This window comes from Ceratotherium simum, chromosome 3 (assembly GCF_057802395.1).
Source record: "Ceratotherium simum simum isolate JZ-2026a chromosome 3, ASM5780239v1, whole genome shotgun sequence".
In the NCBI taxonomy this organism is placed as follows: domain Eukaryota; kingdom Metazoa; phylum Chordata; class Mammalia; order Perissodactyla; family Rhinocerotidae; genus Ceratotherium; species Ceratotherium simum.
Window position 1 is genome coordinate 35,079,059 of NC_141902.1, and position 22,951 is coordinate 35,102,009.

Below are 22,951 nucleotides of genomic sequence, written 5' to 3' on the forward strand. Positions count from 1 at the left end.
TTTCACGTAATTATGAATGTCGACACAGAAACAGCATATATTTTAGAATATGTTTTATTCACATATTTTATGTTTTATATTTTCTGCTCTTAATTTTAAAAGCATGAAGGTTCAACATCCCATAGTCTGAATACTAATAACACTAAACTCATATTAAATTTGTTTTTTATATGTAGCCCTTTATTTTTTTAAAAAACATCTGGGAGTTGTGAAGAAAAAATTGCAAATTGCTGGACAGGAGCGAATACAGATTCAAGGTCTTATCCACATCCCATTACACACCAGTGGGTGTTTATTGAGTCCTTACTGATTGCTGGGCACTGTGCTCAGTGTTTGCTTAGTGAGGAGCCAGTTGATTCTCACCCAACTCTATAGGGTTGATTCAACTATTATTCTCTTTAACAGATGAAGAAACTAAGATTCAGAGAGGTGAAAAAACCTGTTCAAGCCCCATGTGTACTAAATGTTGGAGTTTGTATTGGGACTGAGGCAGTCTGATTCTAACGCCTGAGCATTTGACTACACTGGAAGCCTTCTTACAAAACCAAATTGGGACCAGGAATTGGTCAGTTAAGAGAAAACACTTTAGGAGAAGAATCATAAAAAATGTTACAGAGATAAATGCATAAAATCCTCTAATTTAAAATGTGTAAACATAGGGTCATTCATTTATTTATTTATTTATATATTTTTGATGTAGAGTGAAAGCATTTTCTTTGAGGATCAATCTACTGACTGAAGTTCCATAGAATTTTCTTGCATGAACAATATTCATACTGTATTTTTCATAATCTCGAGTTTCAGCATCTTTAAGTGGTGCAAAAACATTTGTAAATGTAGTGAATTTCTATTCTAGATTCTTAAAAATTTTGTTTTTAATGTTTTATAGTTGTCTCATCTACACCTAAATGCACAGCAATTGCATTTTGTAAAAAGTAATTTGTCTTTATTCAATTTAACACATTCATCATTTTGATTTTCTTAACTCTCTTTACATACTCACATTGGATTATTTCATGTATTTAATTAAGTTATGAAATTATAATAACTACTATTAAATTATAATAACTGCTATGTACTGGCATAAACAGGATTAAAAATGAAAATAATATGCCTTAGGAATTATACAACTCAATTGTCATTCAACGCATCCTGGGGACATCAGTTTGTATGTTTTAAGAAAAGAATAAAGACTTTCCATTCTCTTCCTGGCTGTAGGTAGGCTGCACAACTCCCTTATTCTTTGTGTAATATTCTTAGAGTATCTCTGAAGGAAAGAAGTTGTATAAATGCAAAGTAAGAAAAAGGCAATCTCAAGATTACAAGCTGCCCCAGAGTGATAATACATAATCTAAGTATTGTGATTATAACATGTGCTCATTAAAATTTATATGTATGTGTGTGTATGTGTATGTGTATATATATATATACTCTCAGGCTTAAATTTTGAATATTTTGGGCAATTTTTATGTGCTTTTATACTTTCCTAAAAGTCTTCTATTCAAGCATAAAAAACATTGCAAAAGTGTTAAGGGCTAAAAAATATAACCAAATAAATTGTGTTTCTTCATTCTACTCATGATATTCTTGAACATAAGAATGTTTAGCAGCCTATTACAGAGCAATATTTTATGCCATATATTACTTAAAATGACATGATAGTTAAAACATATTTCAACGAAGGTTTATATTTTTGACTTGATAAAATAATTTGAAAGATGTCAGCTCAAAACATATAATGCTGATCATTTTAGTAAAATAAAACAGAGGCACTTTTATTTTAATAACAAAATGCCAGGACTGAAGTCACACCTTCCTATGCATCTAACAGTATTCTCATTTTATCATATTTTTAAAATCCACACCTCGTATTTTCTGTTACCTTATATGGATGGTGCTAATGACACACGTAGTAAACCTTCTATTAGCCTTGTAGTTGAATAGGAATTGTTTAATTTCAGCTGTCAAATAATGTGAAAAAAATTTTGGTAGCCCTAGGAGTTAAAATATGTTAGAATTATGAAAGTGAATGTTTCACAAACAGCAGTAATTTATTGATCACATTTTCTTTCAGCATAAAATTAAAAGTACAGAATACACCCATTTGGGAAGCCTGATGATTTATTTTTCTGAATGGTTTACCTTTTTAAAGCTAGTAAAAGGAACTAAATGCCATGAGAACGGTGCGTATCTTTCTTACTATATGGAAAATAGTGTGTATTCTCATTACTACATCCAAAAGGAATCATTCCCTTTGATATTTCACAAAATATTTCCTCAGTGATTTAAATTACAGAAGAAACAACCTCTAAGCTTAATCATTACTACAATAAAGATGTGAATAAAGTGAAATACTCTCTCTTGCCCTTCCTCTTTAATCCTATACCCTTGATTATCTAGTATAAATGATTTGCTGTGTATCTTTTTTGGTACTTTTTCCTCTGTATTTACTAACATACACACTAACATGTATTAACACATGTATTAACACACAATAGTTAGTGTTAGCACAATAGTGTACTAACAATACACTAACATGTATTGTTTTAGATTGAGCCCTCTGAAGACAGGGTGTTGCATGTAGAAGGTTCATTGGGGTGAGCTCTTGGGAGATACACCTCTAAGATAAGCTCCTAAGGAAGTGAGGAAGGCAGCACTGGGCAGGGGGACAAGCTGCCCAAAATGAAGTCACAATTGAGGCTTCGTCAAACTCACAGGAAGATTCTTGAGCTCCAAGGAACCCTTCAGAGTTGTCCCAAATTGAGGCTAGGGGACTGGGATTTTGTAGTCTCACATCAGCCAGTCATTAGCCAACCCTTGGGAGGAGGTACAACCTTAGTTGAGGCAGTTTCCAGTGAAGGACAAAACTCAGAGCTATCATCAGTTGATAATCCCGGCAGTTGGGATGTGTCCTTACAGAGGGAATCTGGGTAGAGCACTCCACAATATCCTCTATGTCTAAAGATACAATTGAGATTTCTGTTCATTTAATAAAAAATACAATCACATATACATGATCTTCAGTTATTTGCATTTTTATTTAACCATGCAATGTGCACATCCTCCTAAGTGAAGGTACATAGGTCTATCACATCCTCTTTTTTTTTTTTTTTGTGAGGAAGATCAGCCCTGAGCTAACATCCATGCTAATCCTCCTCTTTTTGCTGAGGAAGACCAGCTCTGAGCTAACATCTATTGCCAGTCTTTCTCCTTTTTTTTTTCCCCCAAAGCCCCAGTAGATAGTTGTATGTCATAGTTGCACATCCTTCTAGTTGCTGTATGTGGGACACGGCCTCAGCATGGCCGGAGAAGTGGTGTGTCAGTGCGCGTCTGGGATCTGAACACGGGCCTCCAATAGTGGAGCACATGCACTTAACCGCTAAGCCACGGGGCCGGCCCTATCACATCTTCTTTAATGGCTACATAAGCCCACTGTCACCACTCCTATTTAACATAGTACTGGAAGTCCTAGCCAGAGCAATCAGGCAAGAAAAAGAAATAAAAGGGATCCAAATTGGAAAGGAAGAAGTGAAACTGTCACTATTTGCAGATGACATGATTTTATATATAGAAAACCCTAAAGAATCCACCAGAGAACTTTTAGAAGTAATAAATGAATACAGTAAAGTTGCAGGATACAAAATCAACATACAAAAATCAGTTGCATTTCTATACACTAACAATGAAGTAGCAGAAAGAGAAATTAAGAATACAATCCCATTTACAATTGCAACAAAAAGAATAAAATACCTAAGAATAAACTTAACCAAAGAGGTGAAAGAGCTGTACATGGAAAACTATAAAACATTGTTGAAAGAAATTGAAGAAAACACAAAGAAATGGAAAGATATTCCATGCTCTTGGATTGGAAGAATTAACATAGCTAAGATGTCCATACTTCCTAAAGGAATCTATAGATTCAATGCAATCCCTATCAAAGTTCCAACAACATTTTTCACAGAAATAGTACAAAGAATCCTAAAATTTATATGGAACAACAAAAGACCCTGAATAGCTAAAGGAATCCTGAGAAAAAAGAACAAAGCTGGAGGTATCACACTCCCTGATTTCAAAACACACTACAAAGCTATAGTAACCAAAACAGCATGGTGCTGGCACAAAAACAGACACACAGATCAATGGAATAGAATCAAAAGCCCAGAAATAAACCCATACATCTGTGGACAGCTAATCTTTGACAAAGGAGCCAAGAACATACAATGGAGAAAAGAAAGTCTCTTCAACAAATGGTGTTGGGAAAACTGGATAGCCACATGCAAAACAATGAAAGTAGACCCTTACCTTACACCATACACAAAAATTAACTCCAAATGGATTAAAGACTTGAATGTAAGACCTGAAACTATGAAACTTCTAGAAGAAAACATAGACAGTATGCTCTTCGACATCAGTCTTAGCAACATATTTTCAAGCACCATGTCTGACTGGGCAAGAGAAACAATAGAAAAAATAAACAAATGGGACTACATCAAACTAAAAAGCTTCTGCACAGCAAAGGAAACCATCAACAAAATGAAAAGACAACCTAACAGTTGGGAGAAGATATTTGCAAACCGTACATCTGATAAGGGCTTAATCTCCAAAATATATAAAGAACTCATGCATCTCAACAACAAAAAAACTAACAACCCAATCAAAAAATGGGCAAAAGACCTGAACAGACATTTCTCCAAAGAAGATATACAGATGGCCAACAGGCACGTGAAAAGATGTTCAAAATCATTAACTATCAGGGAAATGCAAATCAAAACTACAATGAGATATCACCTCACTCCCATCAGAATGGCTATAATTAACAAGACAGGAAACAACATGTGTTGGAGAGGATGTGGAGAGAAGGGAACTCTCATACACTGCTGGTGGGAGTGCAAACTGGTGCAGCCACTGTGGAAAACAGTATGGAGATTCCTCAAAAAATCAAGCATAGAACTACCATATGATCCAGCTATTCCACTGCTGGGTATTTATCCAAAGAACTTGAAAACACTAATGCATAAAGATACATGAACCCTGTGTTCATTGCAGCGTTATTCACAAAAGCCAAGACTTGGAAGCAACCTAAGTGCCCATCAAGGGAAGAATGGATAAAGAAGATGTGGTATATATACACAATGGAATGCTACTCAGCCATAAGAAACAATGAAATCCAGCCGTTTGTGACAACATGGATGGACATTGAGGGTATTATGCAAAGTGAACTAAGTCAGAGGGAGAAGGTCAAATACTGTATGATTTCCTTCATTAAGTAGTAGATAATAACAACAATAAACAAACACATAGAGACAGAGATTGGATTGGTGGTTACCAGAGGGGAAGGGGGGAGGGAGGAGGGTGAAAGGGATAATTCGGCACATGTGTGTGGTGATGGGTTGTAATTAGTATTTCGGTGGTGAACATGATGTAATCTATGCAGAAATAGAAGTATAATGATGTACACCTGAAATTTATACAATGTTATAAACCAATGTTACTGCAATAAACAAAAAATTAAAAAAAAAATAATGGCTACATAATATTCCTTATAAGATTATACATTTAATTTGTTTCTATTTTCATTGTTTTATTTGTTGTTTTTGCTAATGCTGCAATATTTTTTAAGTATATTTTTCAGAATTTATACTTTATTCATAATTTCGTTTAATTAATTTAAAATAAGTAATTTAATTATATTGTTAAATAAGTAAGCTGATTAATTAAATTAATAAGATTATTAATTGTTAAGTAATATTTTAATAATTTAGTAACTATTTTATTATATATATAATTTAATTTGTTAAATAAATTTCCAGAAGTTCAACTGCTGAGTCGAAGGATAAGGATAGGTATGTTTATTTAAATAAACAATGGTAGATTATTTTACTAAATGGTTACAGTAATGCACACTTACCATCAGAAGTACATAAAATTACCTGTTTGATACTGAATCTTTTCAATGTACATATTTTTTGTCAGTCATGACTAGAAAATGTTATCTGTTTGTATTCTTTTCTTTTTTTGTGAGGAAGATCAGCCCTGAGCTAACATCCATGCCAATCCTCCTCTTTTTGCTGAGGAAGACTGGCCCTGGGATAACATCTGTGCCCATCTTCCTGCACTTTATATGGGATGCCGCCACAGCATGGTCTGACAAGCGGTGCATCTGTGCACACCCGGGATCCAAACCGGGGCAGCCAGCAGTGGAGCGTGCGCACTTAACTGCTACACCACAGGGCCGCCCCCCGCCTTTCTTTTTTAGTGAGGAAGATTGGCCCTGAGCTAACATCTGTGCCAGTCTTCTTCTATTTTGTATATGGGATGGCACCATAGCATGGCTTGATGAGCGGTGTGTAGGTCCGTGCCCGGGATCCAGGTGGGCAAACCCCAGGCCACTGAAGCAGAGCCACGAACTTAACCACTATGCCACTAGGCCGGGTCCTCTGTTTGTGCTCTTAATGTGCATCTTCTTGACTATTAGTAAGGTTGTGCTTTTTATATATGTTTATTGTCTATTTTTTCCTCTTCTTTCACTTGCCTATTTATTTCCTTTTCCTTTTTTTCTTCTTTTTGTGGTTGATTTTGTTTAGCTTATTCTTATTAATATATTCTATATGTTTTAATATTTCCTCCTAGTGAATTGCTTAAATGATTTTGCTCTTGATATCTTTATTAGTTAGGGTTCTAACTATCTCTCCAGAGAAAGATAATCAATGGGATATTTAATTAATTAATTAGTTAATTAATTTATTTATTTATTATAGGAATAGGCTCATGTGGTTATGCAGACCAAGAAGTCCCATGAGCTGCCATCTGTAAGATGGAGAATCAGGACAGCTGGTGGTGTAATTCAGTCCAAGTCCAAAGGCCTGGGAATCAGGGAGCTGATGTTCTCAGTCCAAAAGCCCAAGAATCAGGAGCACCGATATTCAAAGGCAAGAGAAGACTGATGTCTCAGCTCAGGCAAAGAGAGCAAATTTGCCCTTCCTCTGCCTTTTTACTTATTCAGGCTCTCAATGGAATGGATGATGCCCACCTGCACTGGTGAGGTGGGCTCACCTCTTCTTTACTCAGCCTACCAACTCAAGTGTTAATCTCTTCTAGAGACACCCTCACACAACTCCAGAAATAATATTTTGTAATATTTTACAAGCTATCTGGGCATCCCTTAGTCCAGGCAGGTTGACACATTAAATTAATCATTATAATATCTTTTAGAAAGAGAGGATCCGCAGATATTCTCCTGTATTTCTTCTAAAATCATCCTAATTTCATTCTCACATTCCTATTTTTTGATGCCCAAAGTATATTTATTAAGAGAAAAAGCAAATTTCAGAACAATATGTATAGTATGATCATATTTTGGAAAACAAAATGTAATAATAATTTTTAAAACATGTGCAATGGACTGAATGTTTGGGTTCTCCCAAAATTCAGGTTGAAACCTAACTCCCAATGTGATGGTATTAGGAGGTATGGTCTTTGGGAGGTGATTAGGTCATGAGGGCTCTACCCTCATGAATTGGATTAGTGCCCTTATAAAGGAGGCCACAGAGAACTCCCTTGCCCTTTCCACTATGTAAGGACACAGTGAGAAGATGGCCATCTATGAACCAGGAAGTGGGCTCTCATCAGACACCAAAATTGCTGGCACATTGATCTTGGACTTCCCAGCCTCCTGAGCTGTGAGAATTAAATTTCTGTTGTTTATAATACTGTCAGTCCATGGTATTTTTGTTATAGCAGTCCAAATGGACCAAGACAAAACTCCAACCTACTTCTGTGTGTACAAGCAGAAAAGTCTCTGACAGAATGTGTACCCAGCTGCAGATGACAGTGGCTAACTGTTGAGGATGGAGTTGGATCAAGGGAAGAGGACGAGCTTCATTCTTTACTCTCTACGTTCTGAAAAAAAAGAGAAAAAGTAATGATAGAATTATGGATGATTTTTATACTCTATTTTTGGCTTTTCTGTGTTTTCCATATTTTCTATAATGGATATATATTAATTATATTTCATAACCAGGAAGAAAAATTTAAGGCTCTCAGGAGTCCATCACTAAGTGGAGTAGTTTTGAAGATTTCTTTAAAGTGAAAGTGTACTTTTTACGTCTGTGGCTTGTTACAGCCTTGTACAGGCCCAGAGAATGTTGCTCTGGAGCAGGGTGAAGAGGACACTAACTCCTGCCTGAGCCTTGGTTTGCAGGAGAGGTCCTGGCAACAAATGTTTTCATTTCTGAGTTAGGCCCTCTCTTTAGGGCTTCCTGCCTACATTTATATATTTTTTTTTTTTTTTTTAAAGATTTTATTTATTTTATTTTTCCCCCCAAAGCCCCAGTGGATAGTTGTATGTCGTAGCTGCACATCCTTCTAGCTGCTGTATGTGGGACTCGGCCTCAGGATGAACGGAGAAGTGGTGCCTCGATGCGCACCCGGGATCCGAACCCGGGCCACCAGCATCACAGCGCGCGCACTTAACCACCAAGCCACAGGGCCGGCCCTACATTTATATTTTTAATACATCTAAAATTTATCCTGTCATGCTTTGAGGATCTATCTTCATCTTCTAGTTTTCAGCTTAAGTTTACTGAGGTATAATTTATGTACAGTAAAATTTACAGCATGATGAGTTTGGCAGACATATACTGTTATAACTACCACCAAAATAAAAATATAGAATATTTCACTCATCTCAAAAAGTTCTCTTATGATCCTTTGTGGTTAATTCCCTCCCTTAGACTCCTAGCCCCTGGCAACAACTGATCTGATATCTATCCCAATAGTTTTGCCTTTTCCAGAAAGTCATACAAATGAAATGACACAATGTGTTGCCTTTTGAGTCTGGCTTCTTTCACTTAGTGTAATTCTTTTGAGATTGGTCCACATTGTTATGTATATATCAATAATTTGTTACTTTAAATTGCTGAGTAGTATTCCATTGTACAGATGTACCTCAATATGTTTATCCACTCACCAGTTGAAGCACACTGAGTTGTTTCCTGTTTTTGGCGATTACGAAGAAATGATATTGTAACAAACATTTGCATACTGAACTTTGTGTGGATATATATTTTCATTCTCTTAGGTGAATACCTAGGAGTAAGAGCTTCATTTCTTTTAATGGATGGTCAGGTATTCCAACCTCATTTATTGGATAATCCATTTTTCACCAGATTGGAACTTTTTAAAATCAAATATTAACTCCCCCTCTTATATCATTTTCCAAGATTTCCTTGGCAAATATTACATATTTTTCTTCCATTTGAACATTTGTACAACTTAATTCTGTTTCAAAAAGCAAACTAACAAATAAATCCTGTTGTGATTCTGACAGTAACATATAAAAATATATAATACATATATTAACTCTTCTTGAATGATTTTTATAGTCATTCAATATCAATACTTTTACAATATGAAAGTCTTCCCACTCAAGAGTACAGTATGTCTCTTTATGCATTCAAGTTTTATGTTTCTTAATTACATTTATAATTTTCTTCTTAGAGGTTTTGTACCATTATTGCTAAATTTATTCTTAGGTACTGTAAATATTTTTTGTTGCTATTATTAATTGGATATTTTTCTATTTTTATTTCTAACTAGTTATGAGTGGTGTTTATTCATTCATTAACTTATTCAACAAATATTTCCTGGACCCATACTTTTTATCAGGCACAGCTCTAGGTACTAGCAATAAAATAGTGGATAACATAGAGAAGTTTTTTGTACTTGTGCAGGTTATAGTCAAGTGGTGAAAGATAGAAAATAAATACATACACATATATCAGATGGTTATAAGTGCTAAGCCAATAATTTATTTTAAATTGATTTCCTCATGAGACCACCTGGGGAAGAGTACACAGCTATACAACAGAGCTTAATTCCTAAGTCTTGAAGCACTCCAACATTGGGAGACAGACAAAGGCGAAGAGGCCATTAGTGTGAACAAATGAGTAGTGACCAGTGAGATAGGAGGGAAATTAACATGTCTAGTGTTGTTAAAGCCAAGGGAAGACAATGTTTCCAGGAAAAAGAAGCAGTCAACTTTGTCTAATGCTACTGAGAAGTCAATTAAGATGAGAATAGAAAAGAGAACACTGAATACGTAGAATAGATTGTTGGTGACTTTGACAAGTACTGTTTCAGTAGCCTAGTGGGAAGAAAATTCTGATTTGAGAACCATTCGTATATGTATACTCAAATACGATATATATTCTGATTTGAATATACGCATAACTATCATAGTAGCAACAACAACAACAATAGATAACACTCATAGAGCCAGGCGTTCTAAGCACTATACATATATGTGTATATACATATACATAAATGTGACTCATTTAATTCTCACAACGACACAATGAGTTAGATGTTATTTCGCCATTTTTCAGATGAAAGAACTGAAGCAGAGAAAGTTTAGGTGACTAGCACAGTGACTCAATGACAGGCATTCAACTAAATTTTATTATTATTTCAAAGTATTTTTGTTGATTTTCTAAAAATATGATTATATAATCTATAAATAGTGGTGATGTCTTTGCTTTTTTGGTACTTCTATATTATGTATATCATATTACATTTGACTGAACCTCAAAAACAATACTAGTAGTGACAGAAGCATCCCTGCCTTATTAAAAAGATAAATAAAAAGCTATTGGGGGCCGGCCCCGTGGCACAGCGGTTAAATGCGCACGCTCTGCTTCAGCGGCCCGGGGTTCGTAGCTTCGGATCCCTGACGCGCACCAACGCACTGCTTGTCAAGCCATGCTGTGGTGGTGTCCCATATAGGGGAAGATGGGCACGGATGCTAGCCCAGGGCCGATCTTCCTCAGCAAAACGGGGAGGATTGGCATTGGATGTTAGTGCAGGGCTGATCTTCCTCACAACAAAATTAAAAAAAAAAAAGCTATTAACATTTCTTCATTTGATTTGATGCTTGTTCTTGGCTTTTGGTAAATGCTTCTTAACTTACATAGAAATGTTTCTTCAAATTCTTGCTCAACTATAGGTCTTTTAAAAAAATCATTTATAGCAAACTGAATTTTTCCAACATCTTTTCAATATCTATTAATGTAATCTTTTTTCATTTTAAATGACTTATGTTGATAAAATTTCTATTACAAAACTATCCTTGCATTCCTAGACTAAATCTACTTGGTAGAAATGACTATTTAAAATGATATGCCTGGATTTGTTTTGCTACGTAAAATATATACATATTTATATATAAATATAAAAATGTAAAATATATATTCTTATAAAACATAATTTTTTATATATACTTTTATAGATAATTTATATATAATATATATTTTATAAAAATATATACATATATACATAAAATACTTAAACATTTTGCTTTTAGATGCTGCATCTGGCATAGTACTCTGTAATCACATTAATATTTCTGAAGAAAATGTGTGATGATTCATATTAAATGGGACAAGATTTAAGAGGGCCGGTTTTTCTACCAAATGAATTATTTTTTTACTTTGGATATAAGAAGTGTGGATAGGGGAGAGTGTACCTGTAAAAGAATTGTATGCTCCTTTAAAGTTACATCTGCATCTAATCTTCTGCCTTTTTAAATTACAAGACTTTAATTTCCTCTATAATTATTGATATGTTTAAAATTTCTATTCTTCTTGGGTCAACATTTATCATTTATATTTTGTTGGGAGTGTATCTATTTTCCTATTTTGAAATTTTTTGCTCTGAGAAGAGTGTAGAGGTGGGAAAGTAGTCAAGCACTGCAGTTTGGAAGGTGTTTAGGATCCAGGATGAGAAAGAACATCAAGGTAAGAATCAGAAAAGGAATAGAAAGAAAGCTGCAAGGGAAATACCTATGATTCTACATAGAAAATATGGTTAGTGTTAAAGGAAAAAAAATTTCATGGGCCAGCCCGGTGGCACAAGTGGTTAAGTGCGCGCGCTCCACTGCGGTGGCCCGTGGTTCGCCGGTTCGGATCCCGGGTGCGCACCGATGCGCCACTTGGCAAGCCATGTGTGGCGGCGTCCCACATAAAGTGGAGGAAGATGGGCACGGATGTTATCCCAGGGCCAGTCTTCCTCAGCAAAAAGAGGAGGATTGGCAGATGTTATCACAGGGCTGACTTCCTCACAAAAAAAAAAAAAAAAAATTTCAGAAGGAATTAATCTGGTTCTAGGTACTAATTTAAATAAAGATTTGTATCTACTTTATCTGGGGTTTAAGTTTGAATTGGGCTGTACCTACTTTTGGTGCTTTGTAGACAGTCTCTGCTATAGAGAGAAGCTCATAATACCAAATTATTCTTACCAGTACAGTTATGTGCCACATAACAATGTTTCAGTCAACTATGGACCGCATATACGATAGTGGTCCCATAAGATTAGTACCACATAGTCTAGGTGTGTAGTAGACTATACCATCTAGGTTTGTGTAAGTATACTCTATGATGTTCACTCAACAAAATCACCTAACAAGGCATTTTTCAGAACATATCCCTGTTGTTAAGCAATGCATGACTTTTCCTTGAGTGTACAGTCACTTGGATTCAGTGTGCACCACTACAGAGATACCGAGGAGAAAAGGGAACTGTGGAGAGTTCAAGAGTGATTGAGGAAAACCTCTGATTTAGGAGAAATCAGGCAAATCCTACAATGCTTTCTCTATTTTAGTTTCCTTGATGTTTCCATTGATCCTCTTGAGTCAACACTCTTCATGTCAGTGGATCCAGAATTAGTGTATTCAGATGCAATCTATCAACTACATTATTGGTATTTCAATTTCAAGATTGATGCTGGGAGATTTTGAGTTTTTGCATCTTTCTTAAGAACGACAATCTTGAAAAACTCAGTCAAGAGTCTTGTTCAGAGACCCTGGGGAGCTGTAGAGCAGAATTGACTACAGTTATTGAAATTTATAATAATTTCCTTTGCATTTATTTAACTTAAGGTTTAAGTTCATATCCTCTTTATCATCTTTTCAGACTAAAGTTACTTACTGAGAGAAATCAGTTATAGGAAGGAAAATATCTCATAGCTTAAACCTCCCAATGCTCAGCAAGTTGTATAATGTTTAGTTAATAACTTTGTGGCTTTTAGATTTAGAATTTAATGGGAAGGATTACATAAAATGCTATATGTTGTACTCTTCATTGTGAGCGTTATTTTTTATCTCTTCTCTGTTTCTTCTAGTTCTTGTAAGTTACTGTACAGTATTTAGATTTCCATGACTCTTTGTATAATGTTTCTAAATTATTTCAAAATCTAATTTATTTGGATTTACTTTTGATTTGGATAGTTCTCCTTCCAACCCCCATTTTAGAATTTGAATTGTTTTTAGCTGATAGATTTTTGTGTCTTGCTGACTACAGACTAGACCAATACACATCGACTTTAAGAAGTTTACTTAAACTTCTGGTTCCAAAAAAACAAAGGGATCTTTGTAGTTGAAATAAAGATATGTTTACATTTCCTTCTGTTAATCTCTTCCTATTGAAACACATCCACCATACAGATGTTTCCAGACAAAAAACATCAGTTAGTAGTATTTACCACTGTATTCAAAGGCTTCACAAAAGGAGCATTTTTCAGTCCAAGATTGTTCTTTTCCTTGGTAATCACATCTAGCCAAAGTTTAAAGACTGTGTTAGAAGATCACACAGTAATCTTTAATTTGTAATCAACTATACCCTTTTTAAAGAAGGCTGAATTAGGCAAAATGCAATGTCAGTAGAAGAAAAAAATCTGATGAGGCAAGTCTCTGTTTATATTTCCTGTTTTCAGTCTGTCTCAGTTATTATTCTTCTCTGTATCACTAGCCTCTTTGAATATAGTAGCTGACTGAATGAGATTCATGACTTCATAAAACATGGAAACATTTTGAATTTCATGGCAAAATTCCTTGTATTTGGCAGTAGATCATTGAGATGACATTTGGGACAACAAACCTTCAGAAAGAGGCGGGGAAAGTAATCAAGAATAAATGAAAAAAGCACTGGGAAAAAAGATTTTGGTGAAAAAAAGAGAATATTTATAATGTGCAAAATGAAATGTTCTTTTTGAAAGCATCTGTAAATCCTATATTTTATTATGGAATAATCCCCTTAGTAGATATCAAAACATTTTTTCTTCCTGATTGATAATAAGTTCCATTTTTAATTATTTATTTATTCCAGGGGTGTGTAATTTTAATTTAGAATGAACTTAGGATATTTGGAGAACCTCAAAGTAGTGGCTATAAAGTTTCTCTTCACAAGAAGAACTCTCTCCCTTGGCTTTGCTCCCTTAATGCGTTTCCTAATCACTTCAATTGGAATTAATTCTGCCTGTACTGTCTTAGAACAATTATTTTAAACAATTCAGCTGCATTTGGTATGTGTTTCTATGTAACCTAGGTACTTATATTCATATGTTACCTATCCTCCTTCTCCAACCCTGATGAGGTATCAAACAACATTGGATCAGTCCTGTTTCAAAAAGGCAGGGGATAAATAAGCAAATGAGTAAATAAATTAATATACCTATGGTCATTGACATGATATTGTTCAACTTTGTATGACTAGTAGCATCTCTGACAGCAACAAACCTCGACAGAAATACTGTGAACAGTGCTCTAATTCCATCCCCAGCCTCTCCTCCATATGGCTTAATTCCTGAGTTACTCTTCTGATACACAAATCCTTTAATATTATTCTCGACTTAAAATTCTTTAATAGCTATTCATATCTTTATGGATAAAGATCTCACTCAGCTCAAGGAACAAAGCTTTTCTTGATGCGGATCTACCTAGGTCTCTGGCCCTATCCCCAACTACCGTTCCAGTGCACACCCTTCATCCCGTAGATATAAAACTTATTCTGAGTTCTTCAAATGCTCTTTTCAGGCTCTTTCACCACTCTGAGCCATCCTGCATGCTATTCTCTTGGCATAGAATATCTTTCTTTTTCTAACTCCTTTGTATCTTTCAAAACTCATTAATTCATTGGCAGTTTTTCCAAGATGTTCCACCTTGCTTAGTGAATTTAGTTCTCAAGTATAGCCTTCCCCTAGAATATCTTTTATATGTATCTTTTGTCAATATTTTGTAATATAATATTATAATTGTTGGCTTCCTTGACTATTTATCCTAGTAGAATATAAAATTCTTGAAGATTGTACGTAGGCTGGTATACTTAGCAGAGTATAGTCATATAATAGGTTCTTGATAAATAACATTGAAAAAATATTATCTTTTGCATAAATCAAAACAAAGAAGTCATTTTAAAACAGAGGATTGAAAAAAAATCAATGAAAAACTCTCAGAAAAGAACAGACAGAACATAAACATACATGAAATGCCCATAAACAGATAATTATAGTAATCAATCATATTGTTCTTAATGTAATATATTGGCTTTGGGAAAGAAATGCTATTGTTTTTAACTTTTTTTGAGTGGTGCTACTGAAACCTTACAACACTCAGTCAATGGCTCTTAACAAGGGCTGCACATTACTTTTAATGTTCCAAGATTAGGTGTAGAGTGGCCACTGGGCATGTGAAATATCACTAAGTTTTCTACAAGATTCTTATGCATTCTCTGGTAAGAAAGAATTGTATAAAAGTTTATTCAAATTTTTGAGCAAACTTTTCTATATTCAAATCTATCAGCAAGCCAATGTCAGTTTCATCTCCTAAAATCATTCATTTGTCCCTAAAAATACTTTCATTGCTGCCGATGTATAGATATCAAAATATTTTTTATCCCAATATCTGAAACACTGTCTGTTTTAATCAAGATCCAGAGAAAGAGTGTGGTTATTATTCTTTCATTCATTCTTCATTTCTTTGTAGAGAACTCAGCAGAGAACACCAAGCACTCAGGCAGACATAAGAGCTTGGAAAGAAAAAACGAGATGGACATTTAGCACCTGCCATTCCCAAGATAAAAATGAACAAAAGCAATGCTATATAGCACAGTTTAATGGAAGGAAACAAAGCCTTCTTGCTACATAGCAATAAAGACTCTTTAAAAATAAAATCTTAATTTTGTACTTGACATAAATTCCAAGCAAGGGCCTTGAAATAGGGATTTTGCAGGTACTATTTCCTCTATCAGGAACACTCCCACTTTATCTCTTTCCCTACCTAACTTTTGCTCTTCTTTCATGTCTCAATTTCTACTAGAATTCCTCTAGAAAGTCCTTCCTGATTCTCCAAGGCATTTAAATGGCTTGAGTTTCCTTGCGTTCATATGAGTTACCATGATAACCCTGTACTTGACTTAACATGGTACAGATACACAAGTAGAGTGGCTCTAATAGAGAATAAGACTCTTAGCAACAGGGATTGGAGCAGGCAGCCTCAGTTCCAAGGACAGCATCTGTTGTGTTTACTCATAATATATGTGTTTTGAGTGAATAAATAAATAATGAATAAATGTTATCATCAGGAGAAGAAGAATTCAGACCAGACCATTCCAGAGATGATCATTTTGTTCATTCCAGTAGTGAGGTAAACTAAAGGTTTATATCTGAGGTTGATTATACATTATTTATAGTTTGTAATATGTATGGCTGTTTAAGATAATATTTTACATAATACAGAGTAGATTTCTCACTCCAAAGCATGGCTTTTGACATTCTCAACTAATCCTTTAGTCATCTCCCAAAGTCTGACGTTTAGAAACATCTCTACGTATGTTTATAGAAAGATATCTGAATTAAGTATACCCCTCCCCAAAAAGATTCAAGTATTTACAGGATTCAAATCCAGAGAAGCAGCATCATATATAGATTGTTCTTTTATTAAGGTTCATAGCTAATTGTTGTCCAGGTCGTTACATGTTATGGCAGCTTCAATCTAGCAGAATATCAGACCTAACAAAACAAAACAACAAAAAAATCCAAGCTTCCTCATTGGAGCCTATAAGAAAACCAAGAAGACTGTAATTTCCCTGGAAGAGTCCTGAATATCCCCAGGAAAAGTTGACTTGCACTGGTACACTTGAATGGAAGAGAACGAAGTTTAGCTCTAAATACTTTACAAAATAGCTACAAAGTACACCTTGTTTTGAAGGAAATTTTCTGTGGCCAGAGAATGAAATATAGTTTGAATCACAGGATATTAGTGGAGACACGGTCTCAGGTCTTTGCATTAGGGTAGTGGCTATGAGGACAAGCTGTGGACCCAGAAAAACTGGAATCCAATTCAAACGACCTCTTCTTAGTTCTTATTAGACCTTGGGCATGTGCAAAGGCAGTTCTAGTTCTTTCGCTTATCAATAATGGGGCCATTGATAGGTTTATTATTCATAAGAATCTCTTCTCTCTCTCTCTTCCTCGTCACCAGCTGCTGGTAGAGGAAAATTCTTCGTCTCACCCTCTTCTCTCCTCTAACCTGCAGCTTTACATCAGCCTCTTCTTACCTGTCTCCTTTCCATCACACATGGGATCCAGATTAAGGACTCACTGGGTCCTACTCGACTCCTAACTCCAGCACTGTAGGACCTGGATCTTCATATAATTCTTGATTAGTTGTAAGATCTTCCCCTGTGCCAGACTGAATATTTGTATCCCTTCCCCCACATTCATAGGTTGAAACCTAATCCCCAATGTGATGGTATTTGGAGGTGGGGCCTTTGGGAGATGATTAGGTCATGAGGGTGGAGCCCTCTTTAATGGAATTAGTGCCCTTAGAGACTCAGAGATCTCCTTCTGCCCTTCTGCCATGTGAGGACACAGCAAAAAAAAAAAAAAAACAGCTGTCTATGAACCAGGAAGCGGGATCTCACCAGATACTAAATCTGCCAGCTCCTTGATCTTGGACTTCCCAGCTTCCAGAACTGTGTGAAATAGATTTCTGTTGTTTATAAAGCACCCAGTCGGTGGTATTCTGCTATAGTAGCCCAAATGGACTAAGACACCCTGACTGCCTTTATCTCCTTGAACCTTTCCTGAAAACAGCCCATTTTGTCAAGTTGGTTTGCCTGTGAATAAAGTACTTAAGAATTATTTAGCTGTTGACTGTTCATATAAAAATGGGAAATAAGTACTATTTAGATTGCAAATTGTTAATATTAAAATTGAAAAATAAGATGTCATTTTTAGCAAGAGCAGATGTTTGGGGCACATCTTTTTCAGTGCATCTGTTTATTAATGAGGGGTTAGCTGGAGCCTTGAGAATGTGCGGCTTTATTTATTTTAAAAAATATTCCATTGGCTTTCAATTTACATCATAACAAAAGTGTGTATAATGTGGCAGAACTGTTTTGTGTGATTAAGAACTGTTTATTCTGGATTTGTAATTAATTTAATTGTAACATCTAGAGGACTGCAATTTTGTAAAACTTTCAATCCTGATTGCCTATTATTCACATGACAACCCTGAAATAAAGTGACACTATGATAAATGGAAACATAACAAGCAGTTGTCCTGATTTAATAACATTTTGAAAGAAAAATCTATAAAATTTCTATATAAATCATATGTATAATATATACAAAGAAAATTGTTTTGCCTTCAAATTTTGCATCAGAGCTAGAAAGTTTACAATTTAATAAACATCTTACAAATGCACTTTCATTATTTAAAACCAGCTTGAGATATTTCATATCTTGATAAAAATAGAGTGAGGAAAAGAACTAATTCCGTTGCTCCATCAAATCATTTCCTTAAACCCAGGTCCCATTTGAGGTCAGTGACACACCTTCATTTGTTTGAACTATGGTTTTTACCAAATTCAATCAAACATTAAAAGGAAGTACTTAATTAGTTATGCTGCACTAACAAAGAAAAATTATTACACCATACTAATCTATGTTATGGCAAAATCCTGACCCCACAAAAATGATTGGCGCCATTAAGGAGATTGATTGAAATACACAGGAATTATAATTCAAGAAATTGGTGAAGAGAAAGCCATCAGATTCAGACTGCATTATTTTTCTCCTCGGATGCTACACTGAGATTCTATATAAACTTGTTTCCAAAGCTGAAATGCATGTAGAAAGTGTTAATAAAATGGATATGGAATAAATGTGTAGTTTCCACTTCTGTTGATTTAAATTCATTTCAAATAAATTATAGGAAATAAGTAGTTTTTAATTAAAAATATTGCAAATATAACATCTTTACCACCCGAAATGCTTAGATATAAAGATTTCTAGAACAAAGATTTGTTTGTGGGTTAAATAGGAGATCCTGCCCAACTATTCACACCAAATGCCCAAGTCCAAATTTTAGTGTAATTGCTCTCAGATTATTGTAGGAAAATTTGAAAATAGGGAAAAGTGGGAAAGAAGGAGAAAACACCCACAAATAACTACTATTCATATTTTTATATTTTCTTCCTATCATTTTGTATGAAAATCGTTTTTATTATTGTTTCTCTCTAAAAGATATTCTTATTAGGCTTTGTCTAAAACATTTGAAATGACTTGATCTTTCTTAGATAAAAACACCTTTGAGTTCCTAGTATTCGTATATTAGATCATAATTATAGAAACTGGAAATTTCCTTCAAAACGAGTAATGTACAAACCATTTTTGATTGATGATTCTTTATTTCTCCCTAAATTTAAAGTTGGTGATAGCTTTACAAATAAATTCCCGTGACTAAGTGGCCATAACTTACATTATAGATCTTCCTCCTATGCCAGACTATTCATAGAAGGTCAAAAAATAGGAATAAAAATATTATTCTTTTTACCTAGGGTATATGATGAAAATATTTCCAAGGCTTATATAGACTTTCAACATATAGAATTAAATACTGTAGTATTATTCAGGAAGTTCATGAATTTAATATACAACATGTTCTGAAAATCAGCACAAGAAAACTTAACATGTGAGGTAAACAATAAACCTATGTATTGTGCACTGATGGAGGAGGGCAAGCTTCTGAGAGAGCAAACATTACAGAACTCTAAAATATGCCCAGCTTCTAGGTACAATCTCTGATGATATATTTCCAGGATTTCATACATGATCGTAAATATTGATCTTTTCTTTTACAATTGAAATCAATTGGCTCAAGTCTAGCGAAAATATGAATGAGGCTAAAGACTCGTAGTTTTTAGGCTACTAGGGGTTTCAAACTTTGGTTGATCAAGTTTAGTTTTTTGAAGGCTTTCTCATAACTAGGATGTAGTATTAGCATTTCCATGATTTAGTTCCAATTAAGAATGAAAGAATGCATTAAAATATTCAAATATTTGTGTAAATTCTGCTGCTCAAAAGTGGTGATCAATCATTTGATAAAGGCAAACATCATCCTGTGATAATTCAAAATATCTACTTATTAACTGTATTTTCAAAAGTACAAATTGTGCACGTGCTTTAAAGATGCCATATGAAACGTATGAAATTCTGAGCTGTTCAAAATTGATCATATGAGTCAGGGACCTTAGAAGAAGTATACATAAGGATTTCAAAATCAATCATACCAAAGTCAAAGGCCATTGTACTGGTAAAAGTGTGTTATTGGGAGGGAGGAAGTATAGCTTGATAATTCAGAATGTGGACTCAGCAGCTAGACCATTTGGGACTAGATGCTGACTATTTCACTTTATGTCTTTGTAACTAGGGAAACTTGCTTAATTTCTCTAATTCACAGTTTCCTCACCTGTAAAATGGGAGGAGTAACAGAGCTTATGTCATAAGAAGGTTATGAGAAATAAATGATACATGGAAAGAACGTAGAACAGTGCTGAGCACATAGTAAACACACAGTAAGTGCTAGATTATTATTATAAGTGAATATACTATGTATTATTACATATTGTAATGAAAATACCACTAGTCTTTCTGAATTCCTGTTTCAATTATTTCAACTACTGCTTATTTGTCACTTTGCCTATGTTGCTTTGAATTATTTATTGTTTTATGTATAAATACCTGATTTCATATATACAATCATATAAACCTGTGTGTATGTGTGTATAAAATAATTTCTATGAGAGAGAGATATGACATTTACCTATTTAACCTATTTGTGTCCATAATATGGTCATGCATTATGCATATAAGCATTTTTGCTGATTATGATGATGACATATTCAGTCTAGTATTTTTCCCCTATTGGAAACTCAGAAAATATCCATCTTACAATAGAAAAACCAAAATGAATTCCTTTTCCAGAAAATAAAGAAAAAAGTTATTTTTAATCTTTGTAAGAGCTTTCTAAATATTGATATATCATAACAATAATTGGAAAAGTATTTAAGAAATAAAAACAAGTGTGGATCATTTCCTTTAAAGTTACTAAGTATCATGTTGACAAAACATCACTAAGCTTTTTGCTATACTGGGAAATCTATTTATTTATTTTCCTGTTACTACTTTTAGTCACACAAAATTTACATCTATTAAATAATAGATGTGTAATAGATAAAAATCATTCTAAAGCCCACATGGGTTAAACTTTTCTAAAATGAAAAGTGTTGCAAATAATTTAACCTTTCTCTATCCTGGAAATAAGGTTATGGATGATTCTTTCAGAGAATTTTCTAAAATTCCTCTAGTGCTCACTGGAATTGGAGGGAATTAAGGTTGTGAAAGGACTGCAAGACCGTCACCGCTTACTTTTCTGTTAAAATATGTAAACCGTTATCTGTAGCATCTAACATTTACCAAAGTGTTCATCTTGCAGTAATTTGGACATGCAGCGCTCCATATAGAGTCATTCATTGTCCAGTATGTTAGTAGATGATGTATATTTTGTAGTTAATGGAGTTGAATAGATCTTCACATTTCACAGCTCAGTGAATGTGTACTCCATTTTCTTCCTGGCTTCTGCTGCTAGATTTTTTTTAAAAGCAGTTTTATACATTAAAGATAAATTCATGACTTTAAGAAACTAATAAAATCTGCTTAGAAATGATCAGAGCAGACTGGAAAGGTATGATTAGAATCATATAATTATTTATGTTAACATAACCATTGGACCAAATTCCTTGACATTTTTGAATCATTTAATTATTTCTTACTTGGAAATGGTGTGTAAAGTGAGAACCCACTGCTTGCAGTTGTGCTCACTTTGAGGAATTCTTGAGTCACTGACTAAAGTTAAATGGATATTACACTAGTACACCAAGAAGTCAAAGATTCCCTCAGCAGCTGTTTAATATAGGTTGAGCATGTGTTTTGTCCACTTTGACACGATCACATTTGAAAAATCTCATCAGAAATGTGATGATTTTTTCCTTATATTTAAACTTCTCATTTCTAAGACCAATAGTTTAAGAACTTTGAATAATCTCTCAGATTTGGTCACCAAAATAATCCTATGCTAGTTTTACATAGCGCTTCTCAAGTGATAAAAAAAATTTTCACATATAGCAATTTCATCCTCACACAAGATGTAGAAATAGCATGTTATCATTACTCCGCAAATAAGAAAACTAAGGCAGAGTGCTAATGTGAATTATAAGAGAAGATTAAAATACTTTAAGTGTATGGAATTAGAATCATAACTGGCTATTTGTCCCAGACCTGAAAGGCTAGTACAATGTGAGTTGTAAGTGACATTGGAAAAGAAGACCCAAGAATTGGCAACCTATGACCCAAAATCCAACTTCCCACCTGTTTTTGTAAATAAAGTTTTATTGGAACACAGCCATGTTAGTTTCTTTATGTATTGTCTACAACTGCTCTCATGCTATAATGGCAGAATAGAGTAGCTGCAACAGAGACCACGCGGCTCATAAAGCTGAAAATATTTACTATCTATCCTTTTACAGAAAGAGCTTGCCCACCCTTGTTCTAAACCAAAGAGATTGTCTATACCATGAGAGGTACCAGGGGACAGAATCTAGAGACCGTGAGAAAGCTCTGAACATCAAATGAACAAATAGAATCATGTTGAAGTAGATGCGTGATTGTCCACAATATCTTTCAATGAGCAGTAATTTAGCAGTACCATAGATCAGAGCCTATTAGAGGGAATATAGAACTGGGAAAGAAAAACTAAATCCACAATCATTCTGTCTCTATC

General features: G+C 34.5%; 1 long non-coding RNA gene across 4 annotated transcripts in view; it reads right to left on the reverse strand.

Annotated features, from left to right (window-relative positions):
- LOC147917523 (uncharacterized) overlaps window positions 1-22,951 on the reverse strand; it is a 126,244-nt gene that overhangs the window by 38,164 nt on the left and 65,129 nt on the right. For 3 of the 4 annotated variants that reach the window (XR_015550078.1, XR_015550079.1, XR_015550077.1), the window contains exon 3: window positions 7,773-7,899. The exons of the other annotated variant lie outside the window; for it this stretch is intronic. This is a non-coding gene — a long non-coding RNA (uncharacterized LOC147917523). The remainder of the gene's footprint in view (window positions 1-7,772; window positions 7,900-22,951) is intronic. 4 annotated transcript variants of the gene reach the window in all.